The following is a 19794-nucleotide window of genomic DNA, read 5'->3' as shown; positions in this document are numbered from 1 at the left end:
TACATAACGTTTCATTTTGCTCATTTTGAGCATTGTGTGCAATTTATGAAAGCTTTGCCCGGCCATTTAGTTAATTAAATTGGAAAAGCGGGAGCATTATAAATATTTAATGTGTTCTGCTTCGGCTAATGGCTGCTCGTAAGTGGCGCAGGATATCGCAGCAGGTTAATGACATTTAATTGCCCAATACTCGGTGGGAAGAAAATTGACCAATTGACATACATTTTTAAAGAGACCACTACGAAGCGATCCCAAGTAATTGGCTAGCAATTTATTGGCCATATGTGTCTCCAAATGCAATTTCCCTTTACTGTCTAACACACACACACTCAAAAAAAATACTTTGTGCCCCAATTGATGCTTGTACTACTTTCTCAATACCATTTTCTTAAAGTAAGTTCGCTTTTGTTACATTTTTGAGTCTAGTCTATTGAAGAAGAAAGCCACTAGTCACTTTAAAGGTATCTTATTGATAATTTAAACATTAACATGCTCTATCTGTATACTATATAATACAGGAACAAAATGTCAGGTTTTGACTATAAATCAACTTTAAATAAAAATGAGTATAAATCAAATTAGTTTTAATAGATGTGCTTAACTTCGCAGACTATGAACTAAAAAGTTTTAGTTAGAAATGATTTGTACACCTCCTGCTAGCAAATTTATGAAAACATTTTTCTGTCAGTGTAAAACTTATTAAATATTTAGATTGCGACTCGCTGCTTTTTCTCAAGCATTTCTATTACATCTTATATTATTTTCTTTGCTTGGCACAAAGGCGGCATCTAATAAAAATAGCTGCACGTTGTCAGACACAGACACAAACTATAAAAATTATACGGCGTACAGCAAACAAACAGAAAACATAATCATAAAAAAATGCCGCACTTTTCATAAGCGCTGCGAAAGATTTTGCAATTTATTTCGTTTGAGTCATGCCACGCAATTGTCTAAGCAAAAACAAAAAACAAAAAAAAAATGAAAAAAATGAGAAGAAAAAAAGGCAAGCAAAAGTTTTTTATGACTATAAAACTAACGGCAACCCGCAACGAAAGACCAACGGACGGCAACTCACTTTTGACTCGAACTTTAACGGTGTAGGCGAGTCAAAAGCCCCCAAATAACCGAAATCCAAACTAAAACCTCAACTCCAACTCCAACTCCAGCTCTAGCTCCAGCTTAAACCCGAAATTTTGTTCCAAACGCCGCCGGTGTCAAGGTTAAGCGGTTGACGGCACGAGCGTTAACAAAATTCAGGTCAGTTTTCTGAAGACGGAAAGTGAGAGAGAGAGAGAGAGGGAGAAAGAGGAAGAGAGAGAAGGAGTACGCGAACCCGTTCAGGTAACACGTTCAAAAGTTCTGAACTCTCGAAAAACAACAAGCAAGAAAGCTCAACTTGAAGATACCTTGAAATTAAAAATGAAAAATTCATAAAGATCATATTATATCAGATATCATGACAAATCATATATAGGTTATCAGAAAAAAATTATATATATATATATTTACTGCTGTAGTTCTTTTTCCAATGGTAATCGATATTTATTGATATTGAAGGAGGAAGAAATTAAATTAACTTTATCTGATTATAGTAAACCAACTTACATTCCAACTTTGCAAAATCTGTCGCTTATACTCTCTGTAAATAGCATTTTCATATTGAATTTTCTAATCCTGCATGTTACATACTGTATCAGAACTTCATTATACCCTATTTAACCATACAGAATGCGTTCTGGACAGAAAAACGATCTGACAAATGTTTTATCATTAATTTGAAAATGAAATGTTCGTGGCCAAAAATGATTGCGCAATTTATATTCATTAGTAATGTGGACATTTACCTGTATATAGCTGGTCAATCTATAAGCTAAATTTATTATATTTATTTTTAATTAGCAATTAGTCGCACTTCAGTACTTCAGATATTGCATTCCATTAAAAGTAACTAAAACCAAAAATGGAACTATTCACAATATAGCCAGCAATCAAAGAGCTAATTATTGCTATTATTGCACAACAAAATATGCTTAAAATGGATTTTGAGTAGGAAACGGATGTTGTTGCTGTTTTTCATGCTTTTAAATATATAGAAATCGAAAGCAGCAAAGATGAGGAAATCCATGAGGGTTATATAGAGATATGGGGACACTGTGCTTTGATTTGCATTTTATATTTATGGTAATTAAACAAAGGTCAATTAGCCAAACGAGTTGTGGAAAATGGACTTACACATTTGGCTGTTTCTTAATCAATTATTAAAATCTCTTAGCCATGTTTAATGGGCTTAGAGCATAACAAGGCGTTAGTTATTAAAATTCGCTCTGTGTGAATCCGGCATAAGCTAATAAATCTAATCAATCACAATAGTTGTTAGAATTGTGGTTGGAAATAATGCAAAAACTCAATTTATATTTCTATTAAGTGCTGCGATTTGGGCATTTTGCTATTATTCATATTCCTGGCAACAATTATAAACTTTGGGCTGCTGCTTGTGTTGTGGGTGGGTGGTCTGAAGCCTATTAATCAAGTCTTGTCTGGCAGCTGGCAACTGACAACTAGCTGCTCGACGGGCAGTCCCCACCCCTTTATCGCACCCCAGTGGGCCTGACTGGCTGAGAGTTGAGTCCATTTGATGTGCTGTCAATGTTTGCTTACTGTCTCGGCCTCGGTCTCGGTTTGTGCCACCTCATTAATCATAAGGTGCGACTTGTTCTTGACCACTTTGTATATGCACAGAAACTTCGATATACATATATGTATATATATATATAGCTTTGGCTTCTAATTGATATTTCAAAGCTGCAAAGACTTCAGTGGTTGATTGCTGCTGAGTTTTGGCAACTGAAATTAGCAGGTTAACACTTTTAATTTCTTGTCTGTCAGTTTGCCGCCGCCAGCGAAAGTGGCCAAATCCAATTTTTGGATTGGTTTCCCACAAACGCTCGTCTGAGATTAGCCATAGTCTCTCAGCGCCATTAGTGCGATTTCAGTCAAAAGTAAACTTAATGAGTTTTTGAGTAGCTGAGAAATTATTGATTTGTATTATTACGTTTTTCTCCTCCTCCTCTTTTTCTGTCTTCCTTTTTTTTTTGGCTGATTGACCAACCTTATTGCGGCAAGAGTTTTTTTTTGGTAACTTTTTTGTTTCGTTTTGTATTTTGTGGGTTAGTATGTTGCCGCACAATGGGGTCACATCAGCATCTATATCAAACGGACAGCGTTTCAGCAAAGTCATCATCAGTGGCAGCTACTCACTTTTTTAAAGACCATAAGTCACACAGGATTTTGTATACATCACATTCCCTCAACAAGGTGTCCATCTGATTTATGGGAGCGCATTTAACATTTGACTTTTACAATTCCCGACATTTTACATTTGCGTTGCACACAAAACTAAACTGAATTTACGATCACATGCTGTCTGGCCTAATACCAAAAACTCACTTGTACTACAACAGCAGCTAACAGAAGATCATAAAACATTAGATGAGATATTTTGAGTTGGTCGCGATAGACTGAGAGATACGCTGCTATTTGTGTAAGAATAAATTTAAAGAGGAAAGAACATTTGATTTGACTCAACTCTTTAAGCTTATTAATCAAATTTTTAATTATATAAATTTAAAATAATTAATACTGGTGCGTTTAAAATAATAGTAGAGCTAGTTTAATAATATATTTTTTGCTCGCTTTGAATACTATAAGATTTGCTAAAAAATATGCTAAAAAAAAATATCTGGATTGAAGTTACACTAGTACAATAATCATAGATTCGTAGAGAGTTATTATGTTATATTTTTAATTTAATAAGCAAATTTTCTTGGACTATGATTTGTTAGATTTATTGTGCCTCCTTCAAGACCTTTAGCTCTTTCATCAACTCTGGAATGCAAAAATCTTAGTCGCTTTGAGGTTTTCTTTACCTTCTGAGCGGATCAGGAGTTTTCCAAGGAATCAAGATCTTGTTTTGGCTAAATCGACACATTTTGCTATGAAGTGCTTTGAGTTTTCCTTCTGATTGTTACAAAATCAGTGAATTCCAATTCGGGTTAGCCTATTATGATATGGTTATGTATATAATTATATATATTAATATTGACACATTAAACATACTTATTATTTTATTTTCTAACTTCAATTTTGATACTTTTCCAAATACCATTTGGATCCATCCATTCTATCCAATATACTCTCCTCTAATTTCGGTAACAGGGTATAAAAATAAGAAAAGCAGGCACCAAAAAAAAAAAAATGTTTTCCATTTACATAGTTAAAAGTCAATGCCGCATAATTTAACAGGAAATCATTAAGCGTTCGTGCACCGACTCGTTGTTCTATTTTCTATTTTCAAAAATAGTTCACTCCCAGCATATCCAATCACCCCCTATCCCCCCCCCCCCTCCGGTCAACTCTCAAACTACTGCCGCCCCCTTCTGCTTGCAACGCAGACAGAGCGGCATTTAAATGAAACGCGTCTAGAATTAGAACTGTAAACAACATGTGTTGAAATGCCTAATTGATTGACTTGACTGCAGCCCGACTTGACGATGGTGGTCTGCTTACCCCCTCTGCTCCCCTACCCCTTACCTCTTACCCCTTGCCCCATCAATGTTTGAGTATTGCAATCTGATTTGGTGGTTAGAATTATGGCATTGGCATTCAGACGACGACGACGACGACGACGATGACGACGACGACGACGAACCATTTGAGCATTTGATGAATCGATGAAGCGGATCGTTTGATGGATCGTTAGTCGCCGTTTAAGTCAGCTAGTCAGCTGACTGGCTAGTTAGTAAGTTGGTAAGTTAGTTGCTTCGATTTGTTACTGATTCGATTAGCTGCAGTCGCTGCAGACTGACGACTGACGGACTGACGACTGACGACTACCGACTGCATTCGTTCTGGCTGCCGCTGTGCGAAACGCGGAAGAATGCAATTAGTTGAACGTTACTTTAATGATGTGCCGGTTAAGTTAGTTAGTCAGCTCAGTTAAATTAGTCAGCTCAGCTCAGCTCAGTTCAGTTCAGCTCAGCTCAGTTATTAAATCAATTTTTCTATACCCACTATTTATTACTTAACGGGGTTTGTGTTTTAGCCATATTTATTACTTTGCATAGCTAGCTTCTTTATTACTGTTCTCTCTCTCTCTCTCTCTCTCTCTCTCTCTCTCTCTCTTTCTCTCTTTTGTTTTTTGCATTGGCATTCTGCATTTGCGTCTTTTGCCAATTACAGTTAACACACACCAACACACACACATGCAGGGAGACAATGGAACATAAAGCATTCTGGCACTCAAGCGACCGCTGCATGAATAGATTCTCTAGGTTCTTGGCCAGCACTCGACAGTGTTAGCCAACTTTCCAATTGGCAATAAAGCATGTGAAAAACCAATGGCATTTCTTTTCCTTTCTTTTCCAATTCAGCGCACACCCGTGTTGACCACAAAATGTTGATTACCGTCTCCCAGATACAAATGTATCTTTGTTTTCTTCCTTTTTTTGTTTCTGTTTTTTTTTTTGTTTTTTTTTTTTTGGTGGGGGTAACAATGGCATTTTCACGCGCCCTCCAACTCCAATGGCTAGAAGCAGCCACAATGGCGCAGAGGCGTTGTAAATGCCCAAAAAAGGTTTGTGCCCCAGCCACAAAGTGGACCAGAACCAAGAGTATCGAGCACAGAGCGTCGACTACACTGAGAGAATAAGCTGGCTGATTCTTACTGCAAGTGAGATTTGCATAGATAAAAACTTTAAGCATTTTAGTAATTTACTTCAAGTGGCACAAAGCATAATAATCTGATTAAGCATAATAAAATTCGCACTTATTTTTAGGCACCCGACAAATGACCTATTTTATGATTTTACCATTTTCGTCTAAGATTTTGAGTAAATTCACCTGGAGCCAGCAGAAAACAGTAAATTCAAAAAATTAACGTAAATTGTTATTATTTATTTAAAATTGCAATTCATTTCAACAATTTTCTTTCTGTGTACTGGCAACAGACTAGACACAGAACGTAGAACACAAAGCAGTAAATGCCTATGCTGCTTGCACCTGAGAGTGAAAGAGCTTTGAGTGCTCTCTGTGCGCCTAACGGTAATTCAAGTTAACGAGCTAACGTAAATTAAGATCGCTTGTTCATCTTCTGCTGCTGCTGCTGCTGCTTGGCCATAACAGCAAGCAACGACGAAAAGAACACAGCACAGCAGCCAGCCAAGTTAGCTAAGCAACATCTTCTAACCAACAACAACCAAAAAAAAAAATGAGAAAAAAACAAAAACCTAAATGTATTTGGGCCCAAGTAAACAAAAGAATGGGCTCTAAAATGAGCCGCATGCTTGTTTTATTTTTAGCTACAACAACAAAAAAAAGCAGCTGCCCAAAAAAGGCTGGCAACAAACAGACAGAATGCAGTCAACGCCAACGCACAAAATGTGGCTGCACATGAAAGACAACTGTAACTGCAACTGGAACAAGTACAACAACAACAACACACAAGTGCTTCCAGTGCTTCCAGTGCTTCCAGTGCTTCCCAGTTTCTCATCAGAGCTCGCTTAGCTCCTGTCTATCAAATCACACATATACACACTGACACACTCACATACACACACACACACAGGCACACTCACACACACACACACAAGCACAGTCACGCATAGCCACATCATTTGCATGTGGGCAGTGGGTCAGCATTTGCTTCGAAAGTTGTTTTTTTTTTCTCTCGCATCTCATTTGTTCTTTACGGTTCTTTTATCTCAGATCTATAGATAAGTAAAAGTCTTCATTCTCATCAGTTTGCTCTTTACTGTTCTTCTTCTATTATCTTAAGTCTTTTCTTATGCTCATTCAATGCGCTTAATCACAACGGCTCTTTTTTGTACTTCGCTCTCTCTCTCTCTATCTATCTCTTTATCTCAATCTTTCTTTCTTTTTCTCTCATTTCTCTCGTATCTGATTACTGTATACCGCAGAGACTCCCTCAACTCTCACTCATCATTTTGATGATTGCCTTCAACAACAACAATAAGAACAACAACAACAGAAGACACCCCGTCGTCCCTTTCACTTTGTGTGCTCGAATTTAGCATCCACATTTCTATCGCCCTTTTCTGTTCTGTTCTGTTCTGCATGATCAACTGCAATAATGCATCTGAACTTTTGTTTCACATTTCATTATAATCTCTCTCCCCCTTTCTGCCTCTCTCTCTCTCTCTCTCTCTCTATCTCTTGCTAAAGGGTATTTATATTTTGCAACACTGTTTTGCGTAAGCCAATGTTACCAGCTGCAAATGTGTATTTAGTTTATATGTTGGCTATAATTACATATCACTTGAATAGTAAACAACTTAAAATAAGTTTTTTCATAAATAATTAGGATAAAATAAATAAATTGAATAATAATGTGTAAAGATACAAGATATATATGGAAATATTCCATAAATTGTTTTTTTAATAGCAACTTCCTGGTTTTCTAGACTTTTAGACAACGCTCAAAAATCCAAATATTTTATATATCTGAATATCAACTTCTTAATGAGCTTAAATAAACTGAATCGATCAACAATGGAGTTTTTGTCTTAAACACTAGCATTCTTTGGCCTAGATTCCATTTCAATCTTTTATCTTGCTAGGGCATTTCATCTTCGGCACCTTGATGAAACCAATTCTTGCTTGTTTTGTTTTTGTTGTTTTCCCCACAACTTCAGCTTCATTGGAATCTTCAGCAGCCGCATTACAAAAGAAATACAAATCGATTTTTTCCTGCCTATAGATTTTTACATGCAACGCATTTACTTTTATGACTTTTGTGTCGTTGTTGCTGCTGTTGTTGTTGCTGTTGTCTAACTCCAGCATAGGCCATTCTCCTAATTCCCATTCTGTGTAGAGTCATAAAACTTCAAAATGTACTAGATACTTTCGACTGTTGCCCCCAATGCACGCCACCGACAAATGCCCCGCCCATGTTCAGTCATCATTTAGGCAACGTCATCGTTATAGTTGTTGTGCTGTTGAGTTGTTGCTGCTGCTGCCGCTGTTGCTGTTGCGTGCAACATGCCTGTGTTGTTCGACTGTCGGTTGTCATAAAAGCAAAAAAGTTGACGCTTTATGGCTTACTTTGAAAATACAACCTCAACTTTGCCATTGCCAACTTTGGTGCGGAAATAGACTTAATGATCAATTAGATTTTGGCCGTTGACGGCTAAAGCGGTTGGGGCACTAACCTCACTTCTTCTTCTTCTTCTTCATGAGGCAGGGGCAGGGTCATCGGTGGGAGGAAGGCGGGGGGGTGGTGGTGGTGTTGGTTTAGTACCGTTAGCTTCCGATTGGGCGCGGCACACTGCATTTGGGAGGGCAGCATTAAGAAGCAATCTAATGAGCAACATTGGCGCGCTGCAATTAACTAAAGTCTAATTGGAGACGCTGCCTGGGCATAAAGTGTGTATTTTAAGGCCATTACCGATGGCTTCCTGTCGCAGTGGCGCAGTTGCACTCAGTTGCTTACATAAGACATTTGCCAATGGCACGGATGATGCAGCAGCAGCAGCAGCAGCAACAACAGTCCAAGAACTTGCCGTATGATTGCGCAAGCAGCAGAAGCACAAATAGCAGCAACAACGGCGACAACAACAACGACACTACTCAAAAGAAGAAGAAAAGAAGAAGCAGCAGCAGCTGCTTTAATTGGAAATTGTTGCGGGGTTAGCGAAAAGCGCAACAGCAGCAGCAATAGTTGATGCAGCAGCAGTTGATGCACTCACAAAAAATAAATAGAGTAAGAAATGTGTACTTAAATCAATCAAAGGTGTTTTAGAAATGCAGGCAAATCATTTTAAGAAGATTTCTAAATGCAGAAATTGATAAATCAATTTATTAACTAAAAAAAAAGAGTTCAATTTGAAATATAATTTTAACTGAATTTATTTAATATTATTCAATATTCAGTAATGTATTTATTATTCAAACTTTGCAAATATGAATGAATTGGTTCAGGCTGTTTTTGCATTGCTTTTCGCTGAGTGTAGGCTGTGGCTGTTGCATCACGAACACATTGACAGGCAGCATCGTCAAGTGTTCTAGTTACGTGGCTGCTGCTGTCGTTGCTTTCAATCTTTTGGCGCGTTGCTGTTGTTGGCAATTGCATCACGCAAAGGCGACTCTCTTGTGACTGTTGTTATTGTTGTTGTTGTTGTTGCAACGGGTTTTGGCCTCAGATTCAGCTTTAGTTTTAGTTTTAGCTTTGGCTTTCCTCGGCTACTTTCTAAAGCTGCATCCACTTGGCATCTTCTTTTACTTCTCAGCATCCCAACTTCTTCGTGCACCTCGTGCACCTTTCTTGTTGCCTTTTAATTTTTATTTTTATTTATTTTGTCATTTTATACCCTTGCATAGATGGTTTTATAGATTTGTCAAGTGGTTGGCAGAGATCTACGAGCCCATTAAATATATATAAATCTATATTCTATATCTATGTTCATATTAACCATCCAAATTATGTCAGTATTAAAGATATCTTGGAATGTATATATTTCTTTACTGTTATTATTCTCTATGTCAGAGTCCTCCAGATCGTAACTATCTAACGAAAGAGGAGTATTTTCTATTTGGGAACATTTGTCCTCTTTTTAGATACAATTTTCAATTAAAGGAAAACCAGGCCATTTGATCAAATCGGCGCATGAAGCTCCCTTAATAATATTAAAAGGGTATCCTAACTTCGCCATGCTTAAGATAGCTGTTCTTCGCTTCTTGTTTTATCCTTAATTCAATAAAAAATATATAAGGGGTATAATGAAGCGGTTTAACACACAGAAGAAAGCATATCCGATACCATAAAGTATATATATTCTCAATAACCATAACCATCTGGCTGCTTTTGGGAACGTGCCGATTTCAGAGATTATAAAGACTGCAAATTTGGAACAAAAGTTTCGCAACCATAGACAAATGAAGTTTATTTCATTTCATCGATAACTTTTCACATTTCTCGAATATTGCTACAAATCGATGTTCGATAGCAATAAAAACTACAACTTTATAGATATATCTCCCTAATCGGATATGTATATACCTTGACATAATATGACACATCTGCAAGAATATATTTTCCTTAGCTGAGTTGAGGGTATCTTCTCGTCAAGTTCTCTCGACAAGAGCACTCTTGCTTGTTTGGTTTTTTGTCTTTTTTGTTTAGCGCCCAGGTAACTGTTTGAGAAACTGGTGCAAGAGCATTGCTGCTGCTTCCTCTTCCACTTTGCTGCTCTTAGCCAGATGCTGTTGCTTTTTACTGCTGCTGCTGCTGTTGCTGCTGCTGTTGCTGCTGCTGTTGCTGCTGCTTCATCTGCTAGTTGTGCAGTTAGTTTTACTGTTTCAGGCCATCCACTGATTTTGCAATTGTTGCAGTTGTTGCTGTTGTTGTTGCGGCTTCCTATGTATGACATTAGTGTATGTTTTTTTTTTTTTTGCTGCTGCTGTTGCGTCAAATTGGAAATTAACGTGCAACTAGGCTAGGAACTGCAACAACTTTGATCCTTTGTTCTTAAAGTTTCTCTCTTTTTGTTGCATACCCTTTTTTTTTGCAGAAATTAATTAGGTGCCCCGGCTTGGGGTCTGTGGATTTATAGAGCTTGTTGTCAAAGTTGTTTTTGCTGTTAGTTAGTTTGTTAGTTAATAGTTGTTGTTGTAGCTGTTGTTGTTGTTGTTGCCTCCATGTCACACAAGAATTGTTTTTGTTTATCCTCTGCTTTATCTTTTTTCTTTTTGCGTAAGCGTAATAAAAAGTTGTTTAAATTTTTATAAATTTGCTAGAGCCATAAAAGTAGCTCGTAAAGTTTTGTGTTTTAGCACAAAATATGTTTACAATTTTATTTTGCTAATTAACGCAGCGGATGTCAAAGCCCACAACCTCAAAGAGACAACACTTTGATTGCTCTTTGCCAATGTTTGAGTTGGGCCATCAAACTGTGAAAAACAACAATCAAATGATTTTCGATATAATTCTACGATGCTATTACTTAATGAAATTTTAGTAGTAGTATAATGACAATGCCAGTTTCCAAGGGATTGAGTTTCATCTTAAATTTATTAAGGTGGAGTGATTGATAATAAATATTTAATTACTCCTGTTAAAAAAGGCTTTTAAGAAAAAAATGCTTTAATATCTAGAAGAGCCTATAATGAAAATAAACTGATTCTTAAATAAAGTAAAATAAAAATCCATAAGCAAATAAGTACAACTTAAACTATCTCTCTCTCTCTCTCTTTCTATCTCTCTCTCTCTCTATATATCTCTCTCTATCTCTCTCTTTCTATCTCTATCTCTACATGATCCACCATTTTCTAAACATCTTTCAACGATATCTATATATCTCTATCTCTCACTAGTTCTACCTATCTCTACATCTATCGCTACATCTCTATCTATCTATCTTCATCTTCATCGTTCTCGGTCTCTTTCTTCCTTTGTACATCTATCTCTCTTTGTTTACGATCTTATCTATCTTTTTCTCTGTACCGCTTTCTATGATTATCTCTATCTCTATCCTTCTCTATCTCGCTTTCTATCTTGATATCTCTATCTTTGTCTCTTTATCTCTGTCTCTATCTTTATCTCACTCTCTCTCCACACCTGTCTAACTCTATCCAACGTTATCTCTTTCCATACCTTTACTCTCTCTCTCTCTCTTACTCTCTCTTTCTCTCTCTCTCTCTCTATCATTCTCTATTATCGTCTCTATCTTTATTAGTTTCTAAATCTAAATCTATCTATCTCTCTCCCACACTCTCTCTATCTGTACTATATCCTTATGTCTGTAACAATCTCTCTCGCTCTTTCTCTCTTACTTGATCTCCCTCCCACTCTCCCTCCCTCTCTCTCTCTCTCTCTCTCTCTGACAATTTATATGCATAATTCAGTTAATAAATGCCCATTCATAACAAACAGCTTAGGCTGTCATAAATCAAATAAATTTGTCATAATTCCCGACTTTACACAGATTGATAACCTGAAAAGCGTTGTGTTTGTTGAACTTTGTTGGCTGCATATCAATTGCCCGGTTCGAGAGTCCCATTAAAATATCATTTATGTGTGTCAACAAATGCCGAAACGTTTAAAGCCAATTTGATTGTCAACCGAGGGGTGGGCGAAGGCGGCGGCAACGAGTTGGAGGCAGCAATCCTTTGGGCGAGGCGCCCGCCGCTGACAGCTACTTGATGGATGCGCAGGAAAAGCATGAAAAGACGGAGAAGCAGAAAAGCAGCCGCGACGAAGCCGCACAACTTACCCGATTAGACGCTTAAGCGGTGGGAGAAAGAGGCAGCGGGAGGAGGAGGAGGAGGGGGGAGTGGCTGGGTTTTGTGACCCAAGTGCTTATCAGCAATCTGTCAGTGGCGGCTAAACACAACTGGCAACAACATCATCATCAACAGCAGCAACAGCAACAGCAGCAGCAGCAGTTGTGGCCAAAAAGTCGCGGCAGCATCAAAGTCTGTGTTACTGTTGCCCCCACTCACCCTTCCCTGCCCTTAACCCCTTACATTTCCGACTTGCCCCCCTTTACGTGGTTGAATATACAAATTACAACTAATTAAAAGTTAATGAGTCTGCCGCGTAAGCGAAATCAAGCGAAGCCCATCAAAAAACGCCAGCCTCGATAAGGAAATGAGGCAGTTTCTGCTGCTAACTAAAAAAAATTCTATGGGAAGTGTTATCGGCTGCAAAAGCACTTGAATATTTTTACTAAATATTTATTTTCATTTTTATAAATTTTTTTATATTTTTTTTTTATTTTTCACTTGAGCTGAGCTGTCTCTGTTCGTCGGAACGGTTTGTGATGCCTATCTCCCAAATGGAAGAAGGTAGTTTATGCACTCGCAGAAAAAGTTGCGGAACTGTAGGGTAAGCAAATCAAACACAAAAAATTATGAAAAGAAAAATCTACAAAAGGGCAGTTCCATTTCAAGAAAATTGTTTCTAAGACTATTTAGTAATGTATATTAGTAATTATTATTATTGTAGTTATTATAACCTAAATCCCTTCAAAATAGGTAAAAAAAAGTTATGATGAAGTTGTGGAAAAGTATGTGGGAGGTAGAAGGAAATATGTCCGACTTAATAGAGTATATACATTCCCGATCAGCATCAGTAGCCCAATTCATATAGCGATTTCGCACTATTTGTCGAGCCGATCTCGGTGACTTAGAGCTAAGTTCTCGTAGACCAGAACAATTTTATTTTATATTATTGATAACATCACTTGATTATCGAATATCGATACAAACCGATTTCTCACAGCAATCGAAGACACAATTTTAATACATATATATCATGATATACACCATATATATTATTGATCAGATTCAATTATCATATCTAAACAACTTTCAGAGTTCAGAATATCTGCTAATCGAGCATTCTCGACTAGAGCATAATAAGTTCTTTTTATATTAAGACACTTCAACTAAGCACAAAGTGTTTCTGCAAGTGTTTCTGTTTCAGTTTCTGATGCTTTGAGGTTTGAGGCAAACATCCGCTGTAGCGAAATAGTTGTGTGCGGAAATGTTTTGAGAGGCTGCATCGAGCGATAAATGTGACAAAGTTGCACCATAAAAATGCAAAATAAAAGATATAAGATAGCAGTCTACGTCTATTCATCTACGTCTGTTCACAGCGCGAACAGTGTGTGGGAAAGGCAAATAAAATTATTATTAAGACGACAACGGCAACATTGCGACGACGCGATGGCCAATTGACTTGTTTGCCACGGTGGCAACAGCAAAAAATAAAAAAGAATAAAAATAATAATAATAATAATAATGATACAAAAAAACAAGTCAGCATATTCTAATTGGCGACATCTGACCAAAGAATACCCTGTTTCTGAAAAGCTCCAATCAGGTGGAAAATAGAGTTTAAAATATCAGAAAAGAAATCAAGTTCTTTTTTAAAAATATCAAATAAATGTTAAAAATATAACATGTTTAATAAACAACGTGTATTTGTTTAGGGTTTTCTAAGTTACATGTTTCAAGAAACTATCATTTTTTAATGAGATAGGAATGAATTATTCTTCTTTTTTTTATTTTGGAGTGAGGCACAGGCAGTTTTAAAAGTTATTTATTATTTATATATATTTTTAGATTTTTTGAGAAATTAAAGTATTGAGCATATTTTTAACTACATTAAAAAAATATATCCGTTGTGATTTTTCCTCCCAAGACAGAGAGACACACACAAAAGTACACAACAATAAAAAAATGTCATCAGTAAATCAGTAAACAGAATGTGCATATTTGAAATATAGGATTTTAAAAAATGAGTTCTAAAACGTTGCCTTTAAAACTGAGGCTGGAAAACTCTAGGAAAAGCTGCAAGCAACTCTGTTTCTTTGAGGATTCAAGAGTCTGCAGAGTGTAGCTAAAAAAGACGGAAAATTTTCTCGACAATTATGTTATCGTTAATGTTGTTGTTGTTGTTGTCATTGTTGTTAATGTTGCTGTTGCAGCTTGCTTGACGATTGCTTCTTAATTAAATATTGTCAACATGTAAGCGATGCTGTTGTTTTTGTTGTTCTTGTTGGCTTTGTTGTTGCCAAGATTTGTTCTGTGTGCAATTTGATGAGTTGCTCGCTTTGTGCTTGCTGAATGCCTGCCTGACTGGATGCAAGCCGGATGGTTGACGGCTTGATGGTTTGATGATTGGAAGGCTGGGAGACTGGATGGTTGGATGGTTGGATGGCAGCAGGAAGTGCGAAAACTATTAGTGGCACTTATTTATTCATTAGAGGCAGCCAGTTAGACGGACACCCAACACAAACACACACACACACACACGCACACACACACCACTTACTCCAATTATGCAACTCTGATGACAACAGAAGCAGAGGGCAACTAGGATGAGAATAGGATTCTGCTGCTGCCTCTGCCTTTGTTGCCGTTGCCCCTGCTTTGCATAATGTCAAATGACGTTGCAAGCAACTCAGTCGCACTCTTAAGCGTACAGTAGTCTCTCGTGAGTTGAGACACATTGCTAATTAACAAAGTTGTCAGAATTTATTTCAAACGTTGAAAAAGATTTCTCATTTCGTATTCAAGTTTTTTATTTTTCATTTACACTCAACAACAACTCTTGTTTTTATGTTAAATAAATCAGGATTTAACTGTATTTTGGATAATTCTTTAATCTACGAAGCTTCTGTTTTATTGCATATAAAAGTCGGAGAAATGTTTATATATATTTATTCACAAAAATTTTATATAAATTTGATTTTCATATGTTTTTACAAATGTGGGCGGAAAATTGTCAGTTTTAATTAAACGAGAAATTTTAATTTATAGAGCCCAAATTGCTTCTGAAAAGATGTCTTATTTAAAATACATTTTAGATTTAGTTTTAAACTGCAGAAATATATAAAAAAATATATATATAAATATGGATAAAAAACATTCCCATTCGATTTGAAATCTGTGCAAAATGCTCAATTCAGTAAGTGGCAATTATCGAGTGCACACTGTAACATTATTTATGCGTATGCATTTTGCCTTAAATGATTTTTTTTATTTTTATTTCAAGTCAATGCACTCCGACTTTTATAACTTTGAACTTGAAGTCAGAGTTCAATGTGCGTATACGTAATAAAATAATAACGAATAAACTTACCCATATTTATATGCAAGTGTATGTGTGTATTTGTGTATTGTATTGTGTTGAATGCGATATTCACAGATCACAACAAAATGATTGTATGCAGTATGCAGCAGATGATATTACTTTTAGCTACGTTGGCTCCTTTTTTTTAAAGATATTTATATATATATTTTTTTATATTTGCTTTTGGGGTTTGCGCCGCATGGGACCGATTTCTGCCGAACTCACTTAAGCAAAACACACACAGAAGCACACAGATATGGCGATACACACACACGCACACACACGCACACAATAATAAAAGCGTAAATGCTTATTTATTTGCAAGTCGTTCGTTTCACAAAAAAATGCGCTTTGTATAATTTATGAAGGCAAAGCACACGACGACAATTTCATCGGGCAGAAGTGCGAGTGCGAGCGGGAGAGGGAGGTGAAGAGGGAGTCAAATTCAAGCTCGAATTCGATTTCGTTAAACATTGCGAATTGAACTGTTGTTTGTTTTTTTCTTTTTGTGTTATGCTCGAGGGTTATTAGAATATAAAAAGCGCCAGCGGGGACCGCTATAAAATTCAAGGAGTCAACAACAATAAAATTGAATAGCACAATTTTTTTGTTTTTTGATTTGATTTGATTTGATTGCACGAGTTTATTAAGCGTTAAATCAGCGAGGAGTGAGGAAGAACACGCGCTTGACCGACTGCACTGACCGAGTCCGAGACGACAACTGTGTTCAATTTTCAGTTTTCAGTTTTCAGTCCATCAATCAACCAAGCGACAGCCGAATGCAATTCGCCACCTCAATTGCAACGATCGAACAATTTACCGAACAACGAAACCGACAACGACACCGAACACCGAAATCGAAATCCGAAGCGCCGCGAGTCTCTTGACGAATTAAGTGCGCCGCATAACGTGCGTTCGCCACGATGTATCAACAGCAACTGTTTCGAGTCGCTGGCGTTTTTGGAGCCAACTCCAACAGTTCAACTCCACTGTGGAACGTATTTGTGGATGTTGTTCGCGGCAACGTTTTGGCGCCAAGTTTGGAGAGTTCCAGTAGTGCCGGTCGCCGAAAGAGCGCACAAAGTGAGTAAAAGAACGTTAAGCACGTGTAGCCAAAAGAAGCCGGTCTCAAAAGTGGAGAACATCTATAAATATTTTTAACACTGATTTAATTAATATGATCTAAATTAATTTAATTGAAGAGATGTGCATGTAAGACATATACTGGACACCATTATATATAAATATTTTTAAAAATATATATGTAGTTCACTTTTTGATAAGTTGTTGTTAGTAATTTATTTAACTCCAAGTAAAAATATATAAAATCTTATTAAATTTACATAAAATCCATTTAATTTCGTTTTTCTACTCATATTTCTCATTTGTACTGCTCATGTTACGAATGCGACGAGCACAACAAAAATGCAAAAAGTGTAGACTTGGAGAGTAGGCATGCGCATGCGCAGAGCATGCCAGAGAGCGGATTACTAAGCGTGAGAGAGAGAGAGGGAGAAAGAGCGAGAGCCGGCGATGGCAACGACCACAAAAATAAACGCAACGAATTTGCCATCCACAAGGGAAAGACACCACCAAAAACAACAAAAAACGGGTGATGTTTGAAGATGAATTTGTATGAAGCTGAAGGGGTGGGGGAGTTCCTTAGAACTAGCATCTGTTTAATAGCAAGGGGAGGCAAATAAATGAATGCCCCAAGATCTAATTAGAGGGAAATGAAAATCGAAACACACAAAAATGCCAACGTATTCATAGACGATGCCAGACAAACAGAAATCGAGAATTTTCAATATAATTTGCTATGATTGCTGATCACAGGGAAAAAAGGCAGCCAAAACGCCAAAGAATGCGCCCAAATGCAGCCAAACTAGCCATAAAAAGGCTGAGAAGCCTGCGTGCTGTCTTTTCTTCTTCTTTCCTTTTTTTTTGTTGCACACAGTTTACTATCGAGCATTGGTCATCGTCTAGCCAACACACACACACACACACAGACGAATGAGGGAAAGGAATTTCAGATAGAAATTTATCTACGCTAATTTCAGAGTTAAACTTGTGTAATAAAACCGCATCATCATCGAATGCAATTTTCGCTGCTCGCGTGCCGCTGCCGCAATGCGAATATCGCATCTGCTGCTCGCTGTTTTCGAGCATTCGATTAGAGCTGGGCGCGTGTCGTGACACGATCGATAAATCAACAAACGCGTGTTTAACAATGTTAAAAGCGGAATATAGTCTTTGAAATGATCAAGTTAATTATATTATTCAAAGATATTTGAAAATCTCAAGTGGAAATTGTATATATTTAATCAAAATAGGATTACACAAATCATAACCAGTAAATTATTTACAAATAAAGCAAAATAGCGATGAATATTAATAATAACTATATAAAAATTATAAAAAGAAATTATATATGTAACACATACTAAAATATGAACAAAGTATATTATAATATAACATACCCATTTTTCACATATTTTCACTTGAGTAATTCGTGCTCGGGTCGTGCTGAGTTCCTTGAGCACGTGCGCATCTCTAGTTTGGAGGAACTGTTGCACTTTTGGCATTCTTCGGATGAACGCCTCCAATTTCTCATAGAACTTTGGACCAGGTCTCCGAAGCAGTTTGGCTGGCGTTTGGTTTATGGTTTATGCGCCGCCGTTTTTGGTCTATTAAAATGATTGCAGTATTTACGTAGCGCTTTTCAGCCATAATTTGTATTGGCAATGCTCATCATTGACTGTCCGATCGTCTTTCTGCTCTTTTTGGGTCTCTTTGGCTAATACATTTTTTTGCTGTTTTTGTTTTTTTCTGTTTTTATTTTTTGTTTGTGTGCATTCAATGCGCTGGCGTTGGAGTCGATGTCTTAGCCAGGCCGAAACTCAAGCAGCCGCCGCAAGCGTTTAGCTCTCAATGCTGACCCGTTCTCTATGCTTTTCTATTGTTTATCTACAACGCACCAGGCACAGGCACACGGCACAAGGCACAAGGCACGGCCAGAGACACAGCCAGGCCCCTGATGCTCATCGACCCATGTCCAATGGCGTAGTCAGGCCATCAACTGGGAGGGGGACCAGAAAATTAAGGAAACGAACAGGTTACTTCAAAATTATAGGCAAACAAACGAAGACTTTTGTGGCTGGTTCGACTCCCAGACTCAAAAATGTTAAATCTTCGAGCTTATTCATTAAGTAAACCCAACCCAAAGAATTCTGTAGTCGAGAGAGCTCCTCTGGAGAAGGTTATCCTGAACCCAGCTGTTAAATTCATAATTTGACCAATATGAAGATATGTTTTGCTAAAAGTAAATCTTTAATTTACACATTTGATTAATAATGTGTCAGTGTAATTTATAAATCAAATGGAAGTCTGCATTCTGTACAAATGTGTACAAATTGCAAATCGATATATATCGATAAAAGGAAATAAATTCGATCTGGCTATGATATACAAGAAATTATATTCCAGATCCATTTGCTGATAGAAATAGTTCAACTGACTTTGTTAATGCTGATTACGAATATACATGTATATTTTATGGGTTCGGAGTAGTTTCTTTCATTACACAATTTCCCTTTATCCTTTTAAACAGTTTTCCATGGGTTCGGGATCTAAATATAGAAACATTTTCTTTTTTTTTTAAGAAAATTGTTGTTTATTTATTTTTTCAATTAGAGGACTTCTTTCGATTACTCGCTTTAAAAATATATTTTTTTTAGAAATGGTTTTTTTGTTTATATTTATAATTGTTATTTTAGCATATTATAATTATTTTCACATGGAATAATTTCAGCTGGCTTGCTACAGATTTGATTACAGTTAACCCCACTTTGAGTGTTGGCTACTCCCATGCCCAGGTCCATGTCCATGTCAAAACCCTAATCCATGTCGAAGCAAGCCGATGGCTTGGGTTTTTGGGGTCTTCTTCGCCTGCGTTGGTGCATTAATATTTCCGGCTAATCGCCTTTGGCGTCGCATTGCCGTATTTACAATGATTATTGATCGCTTAATAAGAATTTGTTTTTCTTTCTTTATTTTTATATTTTTTTATTTTGGTTTTCCTCGCGTTTATTTGTGCAGCTTATGGATATTTATTCTGTGTGTGCGACAAATATTTGTGC

The 19794-nt window shown here is 37.0% G+C and overlaps 1 protein-coding gene across 2 annotated transcripts in view; it reads right to left on the bottom strand.

Moving 5' to 3' along the window:
• The window catches only part of LOC6568583 (band 4.1-like protein 4), a 78381-nt gene extending 62451 nt beyond the window's left edge, over window positions 1–15930 (bottom strand). For both annotated transcript variants that reach the window (XM_032740565.2, XM_043215021.1), the window contains exon 1: window positions 15665–15930. The gene's annotated coding sequence lies outside the window, so the exon portion shown is untranslated. The remainder of the gene's footprint in view (window positions 1–15664) is intronic.
• Window positions 15931–19794: the final 3864 nt, after the last annotated feature.

The sequence above is a fragment of the Drosophila grimshawi genome, unplaced genomic scaffold (genome assembly GCF_018153295.1).
Source record: "Drosophila grimshawi isolate 15287-2541.00 unplaced genomic scaffold, ASM1815329v1 contig_311, whole genome shotgun sequence".
Taxonomy (NCBI): domain Eukaryota; kingdom Metazoa; phylum Arthropoda; class Insecta; order Diptera; family Drosophilidae; genus Drosophila; species Drosophila grimshawi.
The sequence above is the reverse complement of the archived record's forward strand: the minus strand, read 5'-3'. Positions and strand labels throughout refer to the sequence as shown.